General features: G+C 35.6%; 1 pseudogene; it reads right to left on the reverse strand.

Annotated features, from left to right (window-relative positions):
• Nucleotides 1-419: 419 nt before the first annotated feature.
• On the reverse strand, nt 420-11189 carry LOC126494977 (60S ribosomal protein L37a-like; annotated as a pseudogene).
• Nucleotides 11190-12341: the final 1152 nt, after the last annotated feature.

A 12341-nucleotide genomic window follows, 5' to 3' on the forward strand; every position in this document is an offset into this window, starting at 1 on the left:
TGCCTTAAGAATCCTGGATTCGTCTCTTAAAGACTTTATCATACTTTTATTGTCAAACCACTTAATACCAAGGAAAACTACTAATACCAGAAGGATCCATAGATGTGGGGTGCTAGACACCTCTTGTAAGATCTCCCACATGGCACACTCAAAAAGAGTGTTAAAATCCTGAATAGTAATATTCTCAGACATTTTATTTATAAAAGAAAAAAAAAATTACCTGCAATGACTGGTTCCTGCCAGAGGTGGAGAAAGAGTCCACTTGAGTCCACGTGGAGAGCAGGTCTGAAACAACTCAAAACCAAAATTTATTCAAAGTGACCCTTTCCACTGTGGCGGTTTGTGTTGTAAAACTGCAAATATTTAAGCTTCTGAGTTCAGCTCCAAACGTCAAGGCAGAGAGGGAGGGGATAACTCCTCTAGTGCTGCGAGCAGGCAAGTGGAACTAAGCGCCGGTTGCGGGCAGCTCGGGACCCAAGGAGGCGGCCTCGGCGCTGCCCCAACTGGGCCTTAGGGCAGGCAGGTGAGCGAGCGGCCGGCGTGGGGGAGGTGAGCTGTGGTGACCGCAACTGCCCAGGACCTGCTGTGGGCGCAGCGGGCTACGGAGCGGGGACAAATGTGCCCCAGCGTTGGACACCAAAATGAAGTGGCGGCTTAGATTAATTCAGACAAATTGTGATGGGTATTTGCACAAGTTTAATGGAAAACCAGACTCATGAAACCAAGGTTCCAGCGGAGTAAAAAAAGCAGGAAGGGAAGCGTGGCTTCTGCGTGCCCAATTTATCAGTAAACATTCGCCCGAGGTGAGCCCGTCCCCAATGGGTGGCCTTATCCCTACAGTGAATTAATATTTGTTTATCATATTTTCCCATAAAAGTCAGTCAAAAACTAGTAATTATTTATTCATCTAACCTTGAAAAATAGAAGCTATAATTTTACCATTTTAAATGTAAGTATCATATTCAATAAATTCCCTTAAACTTTTTATTGTGCTCTCTTTCACTTTGTTAATATCTGGGTCTCTCTCCAAAAGCAGGAAAATGTTCTTGGTATGCTCTCTCCAGATCATGTTAAAAAACTGTTAATAGAAAAGAATATTATGGACTTATTATATATTCTGTTAAATTCATGTATTGACATTATAACAGTGTGATATTTGAAAAAAAGAGACCATTTGTATTTGTAGATTTCATAATATCAGTGTCTTAAGTTGAGAAACAATGACCTTGATCTTTCCTTCTCCCATTGCCTCTGAAATCAATAAGAAGGTAAGTATTATATATCAATATGCAATCACAGATTCACCAACCTGAAAACCCAAGTGTAAGTTTACAATTCTACATCTTGAGAAAATAAGTACATTATATTTAAACCAAATAGTCTATGGCTTGTTGCTATTTTTGCCATAATTTCTAGAAAATAAATCTAATTGGATTAGATGTCAGAACAATAAATATTAAGCCAGGCAGTGGTGGTGCATACATTTAATCCCAGCACTCAGAAGGCAGAGGCAGACAGATCTCTGTGAGTTCATGGACAGAGCAAGTGTTAGGACAGGCTCCTAAGCTACACAGAGAAACCTTGTCTTGAGAAACCAAAAAAAAAGTGATCTTTAAAAGATACTGCAATTATAATTGTGATATGTGTATTCACATCTGCTTCTACTTCTCAAACCAACTGTGAACTCATTGTATTCATGAAATAGTCTCCTGTGCGAATGCATCCGAGGTTACCTCCCACTTCTTCAATCAGCTTCTGTGAAACTGGATTTGTGTTGATGTCTTTGATTAACATGGACATGACTTTTGTGCAGGGCAATAGATATTGATCTATTTGAGTTCTTTTACATGCTGCTATCCAGTTATGCTAGCACCATTTGTTGAAGATTACTTTCTTATTTCTGAAGTATATTTTTGACTTCTCTGTCAAAAATATGGTACTCATAGGTGTGTGGATTTAAGACAGTCTTTGACTCAATTCTATTGATCTATGTGTCTATTTTTATGGCAGTGCCAAACTATTTTTATTACTATGAAGTCAGGGATGGTAAAGAAGTTCCTATATTGTACTGGTTTGCTTTAGCTATCTTGGTTGTTTGTTTTGTTTTGTTTCATGTGAAATATTGTTCTTTAGAGGTCTGTGAAGAATTGTGTTGGGATTTTGAGGGTGATTGCATTGAATCTATAGATAACTTTTGTTAAGATTGACATTTTTACTATATTAATACTACCAATCCATGAACATGGGAGATTTTTGTCCACTTTCTGACATCTGCTTTAAAGGGTTTAAATTGGCATATAGTTCTTTCACTTATTTGGTTAGAATTACCCCAAGATATTTTTTTATTATTTGTGGCTATTGTAAAAAGTATTGTTTCTCTGATTTCTTTCTTGGCCCATTTATTGCTTCTAAACAGGAAGTCTACTCATTCTTTTGAGTTAATCTTATATCCAGTCACATTACTGAAGGTCTTTATCAGCTGTAAGAGTTCCCTAGTAGAATTGTTGATGTCATTTATACATAATATCGTATAATCTGCAAATAGTGAAAGTTTGACTTCTTCATTTCCAATTTCTATGCCCTTGATCTCTCTTTGTTGCCTTATTGCTCTAACTAGAACCTCAAGTAGTATAGGAGAGAGTGGACAGCCTTGTCTTGTCCCTTATTTTAGCAGAATTGGTTTTAGTTTCTCTGTTTAAGTTGATGTTGGCTGTTGGCTTACTGTATATTGCCTTTATTATGATTAGATATGTTACTTGTATCCCTGTTGTCTCCAGAACCTTTATCATGAAGCAGTGTTGGGTTTTGTCAAATAATTTCTCAGAATATAATGATAAGATCACACAGTTATTTTCATCTATATGTTTATATGATGGATTAGATTGACACATTTGACCCTTGCATCACTGGAATGAAATCTGCTTGATCGTGGTGGATGATGTTTTGGTTGTGTTCTTGGATTCTTTTTCCTGTGTTCTGTTGAGCATTTTTGCATCAATTTTCGTGAGGGATATTGGTCTGTAATTCTCTTTGTTTGTTGAATCTTTGCTTAGTTTGAATATCAGCATCACTGTGGTCTCATAAAAAGAAGTTTGCAATATTTCTTCTGTCTGTATCGTGCAGAACAATTTGAGAATTATTGTTATTAGATCTTTGAAATTTTGGTAGAATTCTGCACTGAAGCCATCTGGCCATGGGATATTTTATTTCCTATTTCTTAGGTTGGGGAACTTTTAATGAATGATTCTATTTCCTTAGGGGTTATAGGTTTTTTTAAATTAGTAATTTGGTCTTTAATTTTGGTATGTGGTACCATAAGAAAGTTGTCCAATTTTTTTTAATTTTCCAATTTTGAGGGGTACTGGTTTTTGAAGTATAGCCTAATGATTTCCCAGGTTTTCTTGAAGTCCGTAAAAATATCCTTCTTTTCATTTATGATTTTGTTAATTTGAACAGTCTCCCTTTGCTTTTTGGTTAGTTTGGATAGGGTTTGTCTTCTTTTTGTTTCATTTAAATTTCTTTAATTTGTTTAGTTAAACATCTCTTTGTTTAAATTTTATTGATTTCAGCCCTGAGTTTGATTATTTCCTGGCATTTATTCTACCTGGGTGAGCTTGCTTCTTTTGTGCTATAGCATTAAGGGGGGGGGGATCTAAGATGCATGTGTGAGATTTCTCCAAATTATTTATGTAGGCACTTAGTGCTATGATTTTTCCTCTTAACACTGCTGTCCTTAAGTCTTATAAGTTTGGGTATCTTGTGTATTCATTTTTATTGAATTTTGTGAAGTCTTTTATTTGTTTGTCATTTCTTCCTTGACCCAATGGTGGTACAGTTGAGATTTGTTCAGTTTCCATGATTTGTAGGGTTTCTGTTGTTTGAGTTTCTGAAACCTAACTTTAACCCATGGTGGTCTGATAATATTCAAGGGGTTATCCCAGGTTTTTTAATCTGTTGAGATTTGCATTAACTGAGAATGCTTATTAGCGAATATTTTATGTGGTGCTGAGAAGTTTTATTCTTTTGTGCTCGGATGAAATGTTTTGTAGCTAAGTATTAAGACCATTTGAGTCATAACATCTGTTAGTTACTTTTTTTTTTCTCTTAAGTTTCTGTCCAACTGACCTGTTCATTCATGAGAGTGGGGTGTTGAAGTCTACCAATATTAATGGGTGGAACCTGATGTGTAATTTAAGTTTTACTAATGTTTCTTTTACAAATGTGGGTGCCCTTGTATTTGGAGCATAGATGTCCAAAATTGAGACTTCATCTTGATGGATTGCTCCTGTGGTAAATATGAACCACCCTTCCTAATCTCTTTTGATTAATTTTAGTTGGAATTTTATATGTTAGATATTAGGATACCTATACAAGCTTGTTTCTAGGGCAATTTGCTTGTATAATCTTCTTCTAACCCTTTACTCTGAGGTAATATCTGTCTTTGAGATTGATGTGTTTTTCTTGTATGCAGCAAAAGGATGAACATTGTTTTCTTATTCATTCTGTAAGTCTGTGTCTTTTATTGGAAAATTCAGTCCATTGATATTAAGAGATGTTATTGATTATTGATTGTTAATTTTGGGAGTTTTTTTGGTAGTCATGATAGTAGTGTGTGTGTGTGTGTTTCTTCTTTGAGTTTGGTCATTGTTACACTATGTATTGCCTATGTTTTTGTGGATGTAACTGATTTCTTTGGGTTAGAGCTTTCTTTCTAGTACTTATGTAGTACAATTTGTGCTGGCACAACTGGATGTCAACTTGTAGAAGAATGAAAATAGACCCATATCTATCACTATGCACAAAACTCAAGTCCAAATGGATCAAAGACCTCAATATCAGTTCGAACACACTGAACCTGATAGAAGAGAAAGTGGGAAGTACCCTACAACAGATGGGCACAGGAGACCACTTCCTACGTATAACCCCAGCAGCACAGACAGTAAGGGCCTCATTGAATAAATGGGACCTCCTGAGAATGAGAAACTTCTGTAAAGCAAAGGACACTGTCGCTAAGACAGAAAGGCAACCCACTGACTGGGAGAAGATCTTCACCAACTCCACAACTGACAAAGGTCTGATCTCCAAAATATATAAAGAACTCAAGAAACTAGACCGTAAAAGGCTAATCCTCTACTTCTTTAATGGAATTTTTAATTTCCTCTTTAAGAGCCTCTAGCATCTTCATGAAGTATTTTTCTTAATTCTTTTTTCATGTTTCATATGCATTGGAATCTTCAGCTTTTGCTGTTATAGTATCATTGTGTCCTGGTGGTGTCATATTACTCTTTAAGTTGTTGAATGTATCCTTACATGGGCACTTACTCATCTTCTCTTCCAACAGGTGTGGCTTGTGCTTCCAACTATTGTGGTTTGCCCTTGTGCCTATGTAATCTGCTGTTTTGCAAACTATTGCGGGTTGTGCTTGTGCATATGAAGGCTTCTGGGGATATGGAGGAGAGCTGGTCATGAAGAGGATTTTCAGGGGCGTGGGGTCAGGCAGTTGAGTGTGTCTTAGAAGAACAGCATCTAGTGAGTGTTTGATGTTTGGTCACAGTCTGGGGGCAGGTCTCCCACCTGTCTGTAGGCTAATATGGACTGTTCCAAGCAGTAGACTTCCACCAGAGATGGGGGCAGGGTCCATCTGCCTTGCTGGTACTGGGATTGGAGTATGAGGGGTACAGGATGTGCTGTTAGGTTTAGTTAGGGCCTGGACTTTTGGGCAGTTCAGTTGAAAGCCCAATCTGTCACCTGATTTTCCAAAGGATGTCGTTTGCACCTGTGCATATATAGTCTGGTGGGTTGGAGGGGAGGATTGGCTATGGGTAAGATGTTCAAGGGTATGGGATTTGGTAGTAGAGTGGGTCTGATCTTTTCAGCTAGTGTAGTCTGTTTTCATTGTGGAGGACAGCTGGCCACAGGGAGGATGTTTAGGTGCATGGTGTTGGACAGCAGAGTGGGTCTTGGCAGGGCAGTGTTCAGTGGCTGGCAGGTTCTGGGCACAGCTTGCAAGAAAGTCTCACACCTGCCCACAGACCTAAACATATTTCTTAAAGAGCGAGTGGGAATAATAATAATGTGTGTGTGTGTGTGTGTGTATGTGTGTGTGCTTTTTGTAAGTCAAATTATTTATGCCTAATTTTTAACTTTTTACTTTTATTATTATATTTTTAAAAACTTTGCATATGTACATATTGTATATGACTTCTCTCACTGCTACTTCCCTTCCACCCTTGTCTAACCTCATATTAATGTCACCAAGATTAAACAGGACCTTCTGTGTGATTGTAGGTTTAGTACTCTTCATTGTAGCCTGGTCTACTCAGCAATAGGTACACAACAAAAGACAGTGATACCCCCTCTCCCAAAATATGTTAGTAGTCAATAGGAGGAGGAAAAGGGAGTCCAGGGAGTCTCTCTTCTTGGTTTACAGTTGATAAAATTGGTCCTGTATAGTGATAATGCAGGTAACTATGGTTTATATGAGTTAATTGCAATCATTGTATGAACCTAGGGAATAATATTTCATAACCCTTCACCATAATTTCTGGCTTTTGGATGTAGGGATAAGCCCATCCATTGGGGGCGGGCTTGCCTCGGGTGAATGTTTACTGATAAATTGGGCGCGCAGAAGCTGCGGGCTGCTTCCTGTTTCATGTATTCCGTGGGAACCTTGGTTTTGTGAGTCTGGTTTTTCCATTAAAGTTATGCAAATACTTATCACAATTTGTCTGCATTAATCTAAGCTGCCACATCATTTGCATGCTTTTCACTTTTCATTTCTGCAATGCTTTTGAGCCTCACAAAAGGTTGCATTAGTTACTGTATCTTGGGGAAGCCATACTACTATCCTCCATCCATTTATTGAGTCTGTGGTTTACTTTTGTATATGGTTAAAGTCACAGGGGTTTAAAAGACATTTGCTGTTCATCTGCTTTAATTAGTCACCAAGAAATATACTCAGTACTGCCTCATAGATCTGGCTTGTTATCCAACCTTACAATATCCAACATTGCACTCAGTGTGGAGTGGGTTTTAAATCGATCCAGAGAGCAGTTTATTATTCTCCCAACTCTCATGTCAGACTTGCATAAGTGAGCATATCTCACTTGCCAAATGATTCATTTATATTATTTTTATGTAAGCTAATTCTTACGCCAATCCTGTATTCTCTCTTTTCTAACCGCCCCCATTACTTCCTACCTAAAACTTTCATCCCACAGAGCTCTCCCCTTATTACTTATATTCTATTTTCCCTCCTCCCTAAGAGCAAACCTCCACATTCTTTCAATATCTATTTCTTTTCTCATTTTCTGGCTTGTACAATTATTCCATGTTACACATATCACACTAGAGAAGGATCCAGTAGACAGAATCCTTCTATATGATTTGAATCATGTGGTATTTGTCATTTTAGACATGAGTGCAAACTCTTATCTATTCCTTTAAACAATTTCTTTTATTTATAAGAAATTTTCACAATTTAAGTTTTCCATCCACTAAGTTATATTCCAATGTTTATATGTACAACTTAATCATTATTCATTTATCAGTTACTGGATATCTATGCTTCTCTATTGCCTAGTTATTTTGCATAAAGCAACAATAAATATGATTGTGCAAATATCCATATTTTAGGGTGTAGAATCATTTGGCTATATACTAAGGAATGGAAATACCTGAGCCATATAGTGGTTTTAATTTTAGCTTTTCAATAACCTTTGTAGTAGGGAGTGGGGCACCTTGTTTTGGTGGCCCACCTAGATTATACCCAAAATAATCACACAGAATTTGAATTAATTAAATTACTGCCTAGCCCATTATCTCTAACCTATCATTGGCTAACTTTCACATCCCATTTCTAATAATCTGTGTAACTCCATGATGTTGTGGCTTACCGGAAAATATTTTAACCAGCATCAGTGTCAGGCAGGAGTTTCATGGCATCTGCCCTTCTGTCCTTCCCAGCATTCTGTTCTGTCTACCCTGCCTACCTAAGTTCTGCCCTATCAAAAGGCAAAGGCGGTCTCTTTATTCAACCAATAAAAGCAGCGCATAGACAGAAGGATCTCCTTCAGCAAATCTTCAAAGTTATTTCCAGAGTGACTGAACAAATTTGACTCCCCAAAGCCATGTACAAGTGTTCGCCATTATCCCATCTACCATTTCCTGTTACTGGTATTCTTAATAAGGATCACTCTTCCTACTGTGGTTTTAATTCATCTAAGGACGTCTAATGCCATTTCAGTATTTCCTACCTATCTGTATTCTTCTTCTGAGAGTTCAGTGTTCTATTCTTTAGTACATTTTTTAAATGGATTGTTTTCTTGGTGTTTTTTTTTTTGAGTTTATTGTATATTGTAGATACTAACATTCTGTAATCATTATAGCTGGTAAAGATTTCTATGGTTCTGTGGGCTACCTCATCAAATCACTATTGTTGGTTATATTTATTATTAAATGCCCAAACTTGATGATATTTGTAGTTTCAAGTACAATGGTGGTTAAATGAAACAATTTTGCTCAGGTACCTGACCAAAGTGAGAATCTGAAACATCAGCCTCATTAAACTCTGGCTGTACATTTAGTGAATATTTAATTCAGGATTTTTTATTTGTTTTCTGTTATTTTTGGGAGATTCTTTTTTTTCATTTTTTTTTTAATATCAGGAAGTATCCAAGCATATTTGATTACTGGATCCTTGTTTCATTTGGTAATTTATTGTTTTAGAACTTTAGAGCCCCAATCATGAGTTTATGTTTACTTATGAAATCTATTTCTGTTTACATATTGAAAGACTAGCTGGTATTTAACATGAAGTGAGCTTAGTACATAGTGATGAAATAATTTAACTGAAAATAAGACAAGAATGTGTGTGAGCAATCTCTGTGACAACTTCCTCATAAGCTATAATATCAAGATATAACAACTGTTCTCATTCTCACTTAAAACATGGTCAGATATTAATATATTATAAGATATTAGATTACACTATGAAACCTGAGATTGTTAAATATATTCAACCTTGAGTCAGGAGGTGGAGTAAGTAACTTGTTGACAAAACAGTTTTTTTGTGGTAGAGAGTTTTAAAATAAGTGTTTATTGTAGTGTAAAATAAATTCCTTTGCAGTTCTTCCACCAATGGTGTGTGTGTGTGTGTGTGTGTGTGTGTGTTTAAAATGGATATTTCTCCAAAGCATATTTAGCATGTATTCGGTTACATAAAGATGACACTATATATCAGAAAGCTGACCTGACCCATATTACATTAGTTCTATTACATACTTGTGATGGAAGAACACAAGACATAAATCCTAAATAATGCTAATTGTTCTTTTTTCCCATAAGATTTCCATGAAGTTAGTGCAAGTTTAAATCGATGCATTAATTTAAAATACATGTTGATTGATATTACAGTACTTGGATTATGAAAAATACTAGAAAAGAAATGATATTAAGACTAGATAAAAATGCAGTTTTCAACAGTTCTTTCCACATTCATAAACTCATTTTTTTTTACTGAAAAGTAAGATTTACATATTTTCCAGAATGGAAAAAGTAAACATAGTGATTTCTAAAAAAATATGAGTCAGAAAAATTATTAGATGACTAGACTATGTAACATGCAGCCCCTCCAGAGACAAATATAGAGAGCCATAACTCTTTGACTAAGGGCTCTCTACTCAATACTGCCATTCAATTGTTTTTCCTGAACTATCCATGATTAGGTTAGGGTTATTTGTGTAATAAATATTAGAAAAGAAAATTTGAAAGATTTGGACAAACATGAGCTTGCTTATTCTTTTTCAGGACACAGAAAACCATACATTTTCTTGTCTGAGTTTCTTAACTTGTAAACAAAAGTTCTGAAAAATTGTCCCATATGCTAATAGAAGTAAATTAAGTAAAGGATTAGATATAACTAAGTAAAAGTTTTATAATATATCGTAAGATTTGTCTTAATTACCTTGAATAAATTCCAAATATCTGATTTCAAAAATGTCCGAGAATAATGATTCAAAATGACCTGAAGTGTCATTTTGACAGTATACCAATTAACATCTGGTTCTATCCTGCTTGTCTCTTAGTCAATTGAAACAGTTAACATGAGTTATGATAGGTACGATAAACAGGTATAATAAATTCAGAGAGTAGGCACAAATGATGATAAAATGTATTTGATACTCATTATACATGCTACTAAATATTGTGTGAAAAAATAAAACTGATTTTCTTAATCAATAATACAATTCCATCAACAGTAGAGAAACAAATGCCTATTCTATAATAGTTTTCTTCATTGTACAACTCATTTTCATGCAAGGGTGCTAGTAAAATACTTTGTCAAAGGGACCATCTTTAAGAACTTTTGCTGCCATGATGTTCTCATTACAGAAATACAGGCTAGATAATAAAAACTAAAATTTAAAAAAATGTGCATGTTTTCACTTCTATCTTTCCCCTTTGTATCTTTTGTATTTTTAATATTTATGTTGTCTTTCATCCTTTAGTATTATTTCCATATGAAAATCATATAAGACCCATTTATATGTAGCTGCTGAAAATGTCTGGAAACAGATTGAAAGACCGGTTTTCTATTGCTTTTTCACTCGGTAAAAGTGTGAATGCCTCATTAACACTTCTGAAGGTGTAAGTGAAATGCCTTTTTGAAAAATGATGAACAGACTGTGTCCCACAGCTCCCCCACCTAATGTCGCCTCCTGAACCATTCTGAAGTCCCTTAAGGAACAAATCCATTTTATGTATTTTTTTTTTTTTTTTTACCACGAAGTGGTGAAGACAAATTCCTTTATTAGATATGAGAAAACCTTAGCATGCTTACCCTTTTTCGTTTTTCGTAAATTAACCCATTTATTTATCTGGCTGTGCATTATTGAGTAGGTTTGGGTATCAACTGGTAGCACTTTTACTAGTCTATTAGTTCCTTCAGACTTCTGATGGCAGACTTCACTGTGACAGCAGAAGTCCAGGCCCGCCAGCCACTGTTTTAAAGCAGGAACCACAGTGCCAGATGCCGACGGCTCGTCTCTTCATCTTGGTTTTGCCACAGAAGGAGCACGTGTACTTGGCGTGGTGGCTGATTTCAATTTTCTTCACCTTTTCTGGAGGGAGGCACCATAGCGGGTCCCATATTTCCCGATGATCCCGACCTTCTTGGTGCGTTTAGCCATGTCGCCGGAAACCTAAGCCAAGCACGGAGAGCACCCTTTTTTATAATAGAGGAAAAGCTTGCCTACTTTTGGCCATGACAGGTATTAAAAGCCAATGATGCTTATTGCCAAAGAGTTTTGCTCAAGTTTTTTTTTTAATCCCATTTTTAAATCTATGAAATTATTTAAATAATAAGATATATGACAGAGGCATGTAAATACAGAATTATACTTAGTAAAGCAATATATTCACAATTCAGAGGAATGCAGAAGGTAGGTTCTGTTTGCATTTGCTTTTCCAAAATATAAATGTAGGAGTATGGATTTCAGTATTTTCACATTATTGAACTCAAGCTGATATTAGAACTGACAGTATGTGTCTCTTATTCTCTTATAAACTTTTATTTGCAGAGGTTTATAACTTTAGTTTTTACTGAATGCATGTAGAAAATGGTTAACTTCATATTATGACTATCATAAAGTCTAAGAAAATATTGCTTATTTTAATAAACTGATTTTTAGTATGGCCTCCAAGTCCTTATTTTCTGCATGATAATTTAGGCTTTGAATTTTGCAAACTATATTCCTATGCACCATTTCCTTCTCTGAGTCTTACATTTGCTACATGTAACATTAAAATAATCAAACTATAACTGCTTTATAAAGTTTTAAAGAAAATTAAATGACTAAAACAGGTAAAAATATAATTTAAAAAAAGCTACTATTTGTGTGTTATTATTATTGGTTTATTCCAAGGTTGTTAGGAGTCAGGAGGGAAGGGTATATATCAAAACTATAGAAAGGATTTTGAAAAGAGCTTTTGGTAGATAATGGTAAACCTTTCTTAAAGAGGAAATTGTGCCCAACTCTATATAAATCATTATTGCTTTAAACACCATTCCTGGTTTCTTATAATTCTCAGTTATACTGTGGTTGGAACACAAGTTAGAAAGATAATGCCTACAAACAAGTTAGGAGTTTTCCATGTATAGTTAAACCACATGGCAGAGAGCAAAGGCAAAGTCGTTGTGAACTTGCTGAGTTCATACAGAAAACAATAAGGTTGAGATTTGTACCCAGGAATCTTAAATATCAAGTCGTTTTCATGTTGTCTTCTTCTTCTTTTCCTTTTAAAAATCATACAGCTATAAAATATTCCTGAGCAGCAAGGTA

Source organism: Alexandromys fortis, unplaced genomic scaffold (assembly GCF_014885135.2).
Source record: "Alexandromys fortis isolate MF-2015 unplaced genomic scaffold, M_Fortis_MF-2015_v1.1 scaffold_427, whole genome shotgun sequence".
NCBI lineage: Eukaryota > Metazoa > Chordata > Mammalia > Rodentia > Cricetidae > Alexandromys > Alexandromys fortis.